The 6,120-nt window shown below is 40.8% G+C and overlaps 1 long non-coding RNA gene across 1 annotated transcript; it reads left to right on the forward strand.

The window, feature by feature from the left end:
- Positions 1-2,844: 2,844 nt before the first annotated feature.
- On the forward strand, positions 2,845-5,582 carry LOC111971206 (uncharacterized). Its single transcript, XR_002878244.2, has 6 exons — positions 2,845-3,787; positions 4,087-4,177; positions 4,316-4,471; positions 4,581-4,670; positions 4,779-4,958; positions 5,072-5,582. It is a non-coding gene; the product is annotated as an uncharacterized lncRNA (long non-coding RNA).
- The last annotated feature ends 538 nt before the right edge of the window (positions 5,583-6,120 follow it).

Genomic DNA, 6,120 nt, shown 5'->3' on the forward strand with positions numbered 1-6,120 from the left:
CTGCATATTTACAATGTCTCACTCAGAGGGCTTGCAGACAGAATGGTGGTCAGTTGCCAACTGTTTGTTTAATATATGCTTCCTAACACATTGCATTTCATCACTCTTGTAAGTTCCTTGCACCTGTACTGTTGGGACATGGTCTCTCTATATCTCTCTCTCAAATCGCAATACATATGGAATAGTGATAAATCGTGATCCATTTTGAATCACAATGCATATCGTTCCAGCACCAAGTATGATGATAATATCATATCGTGAAGTCCCTGGTAATTCCCAATCCCAATTTAGACTGTGCTGTGTAGTGAAAGAGGAAGACACAGCAGGCAATGTTTTTATTTTATTTAATCTTTATTTTGTTTAACATTTATTTAACCAGGCAAGTCAATCAAGAACACATTTTTATTTACAATGACAGCATTGCAAGAGGCAAAAGGCCTGTACTGACGTTGTTTCCAGAGGCAGTTTGGAACTCGGTAGTGAGAGTTGCAACCGAGGATACATGATTTTTATGCGTTTTAGCACTCGGCGGTCCCGTTCTGTGAGCTTGTGTGGCCTACCACTTTGTGGCTGATGCGTTGTTGCTCCTAGACGTTTCTACTTCACAATAACAGCACTTACAGTTGACCGGGGCAGCTCTAGCAGGGCAGAAATTTGATGAACTGACTTGTTGGAAGGTGGCATCCTATGGCAGTGCAATGTTGAAAGTCACTGAGCTGTTCAGTAAGGCCATTCTACTGCCAATGTTTTCCTATGGTGAATGCTTGGCTGTGTGCTCGATTTTATACACTTGTCAGCAACAGGTGTGGTTGAAATAGGCAAATTCTCTAATATGAAGTGTGTATATATTATATATGATATGATTTATTTGACATTGAAAAAAGACACACAATACAACAATGTGGATACAATACATAAAAAATCATTGAGGACAACACAAAACATTTTATAAACTTATTTCCATTGTGGTCATTTTGTTAACAAAACACATAATTCATCAATGAATAACAAATAAAAGATGTAAAACGAATGGAGTTGAGGCAGCTTTGATAATCGATGGTATAATACAGCTAGGGAGAAGGTCCGTCTGTCAGACAAGCCAGGAGCTCTTCACCAGGGCCCATCGCTTTGTTCGACATTCCCAAGTTCTTCCAAAGTAGCCTCTCCTCCGTAGTTAGCTGATCCCCCATTGCGTACAGTGTAGCATCCACCTGGGGGATGCTTCAGCTGCAGTAAAGTGCCAGAAAATCAACCACACATCAGCAGTGGTCAATAACAGTCCCTCTGCCTCTCTGACATCTCAGACACTGCAGTGTCAACCTTCCAACCGGTAGGTGAAACAAAAAAGCCGGAGCTGCTGCTACATTATTTAAATACAATAATTTGCCATGCAGCTAGCTAGCTATCCAAGACAAAGAGATTTAACATCGAAGTCCTGTAACTTTGACATTGAAGACCACAATATTTATGTGGTCAAAATCGATATTTATAAAAAAATAAATAGTAGATACATTTTTTTTATTAAATATTTACAAAATGTACAGGAGCTTTCTGCCTAGGTGACCTCACAGCACCTATGGCAACAGGGCCGTTGGCTGGAGGACCTTTTTAGGGGAGCATCACACATTTCTACAAGCATGTTCTCAGTGTTTCTATGGCAACTCTCAGGTGTTCTGCTGTCATATTATTACCCAGGATCCCACTGTGTTTTGAGTTCCGTTGTGGAAGTGATACATTGGATTTTCATTAATATAGCGCTGAAAAAGTATTATAAAAAGTTTCAGAAACCTCTGTGTGACATTGAAATGTAGTGAATGTAAGTTAAACTCCTGTGCACAAACAACACAAATCTAAATTAAGTCGGCATACATTTTGAATGGATGTGATCTTCATCACCCGCTTGAGGTCCCCTCTGTCGAGCGCCAGAAACTTTGATGGCACAGATGGCTTCTTCTTATTTGAATTTTCATGGGCATGACATGAAAAATGTGGATGGCAGCAGTCCCAATTTCAATGTGAGAAGTTCAACAGTAAGCAGAGTCTCTTCTTTTGTCTCAAAGATGGCCATTACTGTGAATTTGTGGATCCAACTGCCAGCACGGCTCGCTGGCCAACTGTTCGGTTAAGCAGATATGAAATAATGCGCTACCCAATAGCCAGGGGCCTGATCCTTCACGGCTATGGCTACATGACCATTCCCATGGATTTCTTGTCTCCTTTAAGGATTCTTAAGCATTGTGCACCTGCACCATTGAATCAGGGGACAGTCCTTGATGAGGCGGCTCTCTAGAATGTTCGGTGTTCCATGGCTGATGATGATCATTCCGGAAGCTTTGCTCCTATCATCTAAACAGGAGATTCATGTTCCATTAGAGTCTGAGAGTCGAGGCAGGTGCTGTCATGCAAAATAGTGTCCCCCTGCCAAAAAGTGCCCCCCCTCCCTCGTCACAATAGGAATCGATGAGTTCCAGCTTCCGTTGCTAGGGCTGTTGCTAGAAATTCTGACCGGGTTACATAATGAACTGAAGCATCCGTTGCTATGCTTGTAGCTTGGCTCTATTTTACCTGGTGGCGATCGCAAAGAGGGAGGACGCGGGCAGTTGTAGTTCTATTTCACCTCATGAGCGCTCGCTTAGTCCGCACAAAATTATTACTTTAGAATTGCTCTCCAAGGACTGTGTTTTTGACGGTGACTACCTGCTGACTACCTACTGATTCAGAGGACAGAAAAGACTGGAAAGAGAACACTTTCTTTACTATATATTTGTCTTTATATTAGAACATATTGTTAAATAGGTATAAATAATTTAACCTTTTTTTAGATTGAAGTTGCGAGCTACTGTACTTATTTAATTCAGCCTGCCTAGTCAGCTAGCCAGCTACAGTAACTTAGCTAGCTAGCCATACAGTTTTATTTAGCTAACGTTAGCTAGCTAGCTAGTTACTGTAACTGTTATTGTAGTTTTCTGTTTGTATGTAGCTTGCACTTCAATGGCATCTCTCAAGGAGATTTCCAACCAGGCGAAGTACTATGAAGGCACCACTGATTAGTTAACTTATATTAGATAACTGGGCAGATTTAGCTATGTACGGCCATTTTCCATCTAGCTAACGTTAGTTGGTCATCTCCATGTTGCTAGCTAAACATATTGTGCATTGGAGGCTTCTGCGGCTGTAGGATGGCTTATAATAATGTCTGTAATGGAGTCAATGTTTCCATGTGGTTGATAGCATTCAATTAACTCCCTTCCAGCCATTATTATGAGCCGTCCTCCCCTCAGCAGCCTCCACTGAATAGTTATATGTCTGTCATATTGAGGTATCTAGCTATAAGTTAAACCTGATCGATCAAATGGATAGGTGTAAGCAATTATGGTAATTCCAAATGCCCTTAACTAGATTTCTTTGCTAGACAGACACAGAGAGAGAGGGGGGAAGAAAGTGAGAAAGAAAGGATGAAAGTGAGAGAGGGAGAGAGAGGTGGGAAGAGGGTGGATGACAGACAGCGAGAGAGAGAGATGGAGACAGAGAAACAGGGAAAGCAAGACGCTTCTTCTGACAGCTGGGCAAGGTGGACAGCTGGGCAAGTGAAATAACCTTTTGTTTATCAATCACATTCTGTTATATCTGAAATTATTATGATTTCAATGAATGTCATATCAGAGAGCACACAATGTTTCAATTTGTAATTGTTTGGTTAAAGGTCAGTACCCTGTCTAGCCTGCCAGAAGTTTGAGAGGGTGAAGATTGTGGCGCCAGAGTTGAAGCTCATCAAAGTTGTTTTTGGGTAATAAAGTATTCTTCTCTTTAGCACTTTAAATGTTAGGGGTGAACTTCATCAGACCCTTCACAAATTCAAGGAATGGCAACAGCTGGTGTCTGACGGCAACCGATCACTTTATGAAGTGGGTGGAGGCAATACCCAAATCAAATCAAATATTTATGTTTTTGCGGGTGTAGTGAAATGCTTGTTAAAAAGGTCAGTAAAGGAAGAGAACGTGCTTAACTCTAAATTATCTTCTTTAACCCATTAAAAGGGTGCTTGGAACCAAACATTTATTTTAATTTTGTATGATACCCATCAAGGACGAGACTGGCGAGGCCACCTCCAAGACGATGATATTCAACTCCCACGGTTCTCCTGAGGTCATCTTGAGTGACCGAGGTCATGAACAAGGTACGGATGTTATAAGTTATATTCTCTCACCAATGGTTTGTTTAAATTTTTACAATTTGTTTTTCCACGGTACATAATCAGACATATTTCAATATCTTACAGTGACAGTAGATATTGCTTTCCTACCCCCTCCTCCAGGTTTGGTGAATGGACCAACCAGACCCTCAAGACCGCTATGGACAAGTCCCTTGTCGGATACCAGAAACGGTGAGAGAACAACCTGAAGGTAATTCTCTTTACAGCAGCGTCCAGGCTTTCACCGAGTACCGACAGGAGCCACAGCTGTTGACTGAGGTAAACAATGCAATTGTATAGACAATTATTGCATATACTGTAGTCATTTAAATTTGTGATGTACTCAGTGTTGTTTGTCTATTGCTATTTTTGTATAACGTCCTTTCAGATTTCTGATGGAAGTCGTTGAACCAGATCAGAACGCTTCGAGGACCACCTTCTGTCCCAGATTGAGAAGGAAGTGGAGGTTTTTGACCAGGTAAAAATGACTGTCCGCTGTTCATTTATGTTCTTCCCTCCAAGAGATATGTAAGAAATGTATTTGTAATATGAAATTAATTTGCATTTGTTCCTGTTATCAATCAAGGTGAGACTGAACATCGACAAGGCGCAGGAGAAACTGAATGAGAGCTACCGGAGCAGAATCAAGAAGGGGACCAAGTGCTACGACATCCGGGTGAATTACTTGGTTTGGAAGAAGGACAAAAGGAAGGCCAGAGCTGGGAAACCTCGCTGCTCTTACGCTGCTAGCTGGGGTCACCATCTGGTAAGGTGAATATAAAACATCTCAGATAATAACTATTTGCATTTGCACAAGAAAATAACCTGAAGCTAGTTTTAGTTTCCATAACACTGATATTTTTCTCTTTGTCTTCCTAGGGTTACCTTGGTGGAAGCCAACAATATTCTCCAGTTGGAGCAGTTGGACGGTCGACCACTGAAAGCCCTGACGTCCTACACTTCGGTGAAGCCCAAAAGACAAAGCCCAGCACTGCAAACACTCAGAACAAAGGGAGCAGCAGTGCCTGGACTTTGCAGTCTCCCTCTTCAAGTCCCCTTTCTGAGAGTGTTGAGCTGTTGAGAACAAGTGACAGGCAGAACCTCCCACCCACACATCAACCACCTCCTCGATATTCCACACACCAGAATTCAGTACTTGAGTCTATGATTGCCATGTGAGTGTACAAAAAATCTGTGATAAATTAATGACTTAACTGTACCAAAAAAAATCTACGTTTATATATTAATATCTTAAATATTGCCCTGTTGGTTTTCACAGCTGTTTCACAAGCTATTCTTTATTGTAAGTTGTAAGCTATCCTTTGATGGTATTTATTTGTTCCATATTATTCGTTGTTGTAACCTAGGATCTAAAACAGATACATATATGTTCAACCACAAGGGTGTACTAATGAGCTAATGCAAAAATAAATACAAAATAAATCATAATAGAGGACTACTGAAATTATAATATTTCAGTGTAGATAAGGGAAGGGCAGGTTAAAATATAAACATGCCAGCCAGACAAGTCAGTGTATGAATCAAACAGATTTGCATACGAATGGAAATTAGATGACTGTGATCTGTAAGGTAAGTAACTTTAATGTGTCAAGCAGATTACATGTTTTCTTTGCTATTTCTGAAACATAGCAACATTTTATTTTTTATTTGTATTTATTTAACTAGGCAAGTCAGTTAAGAACAAATTCTTATGTACAATGATGTCCTACCGGGGAACTGTGGGTGAACTGCCTTGTTCAGGGGCAGAACTACACATTTTTACCTTGTCAGCTCGAGGATTCGATTCAGCAACCTTTCGGTTACTGGCCCAACGCTCTACTCACTAGGCTACCTGCCACCGCTTAGACATGGATTTCATGTTGTAATGTTAACAAGGTACCCAAAAGTAGTTCGAAGTAATGTTTTCA

The sequence above is a fragment of the Salvelinus sp. IW2-2015 genome, linkage group LG13 (genome assembly GCF_002910315.2).
Source record: "Salvelinus sp. IW2-2015 linkage group LG13, ASM291031v2, whole genome shotgun sequence".
NCBI classification, from domain to species: Eukaryota; Metazoa; Chordata; class Actinopteri; order Salmoniformes; family Salmonidae; genus Salvelinus; species Salvelinus sp. IW2-2015.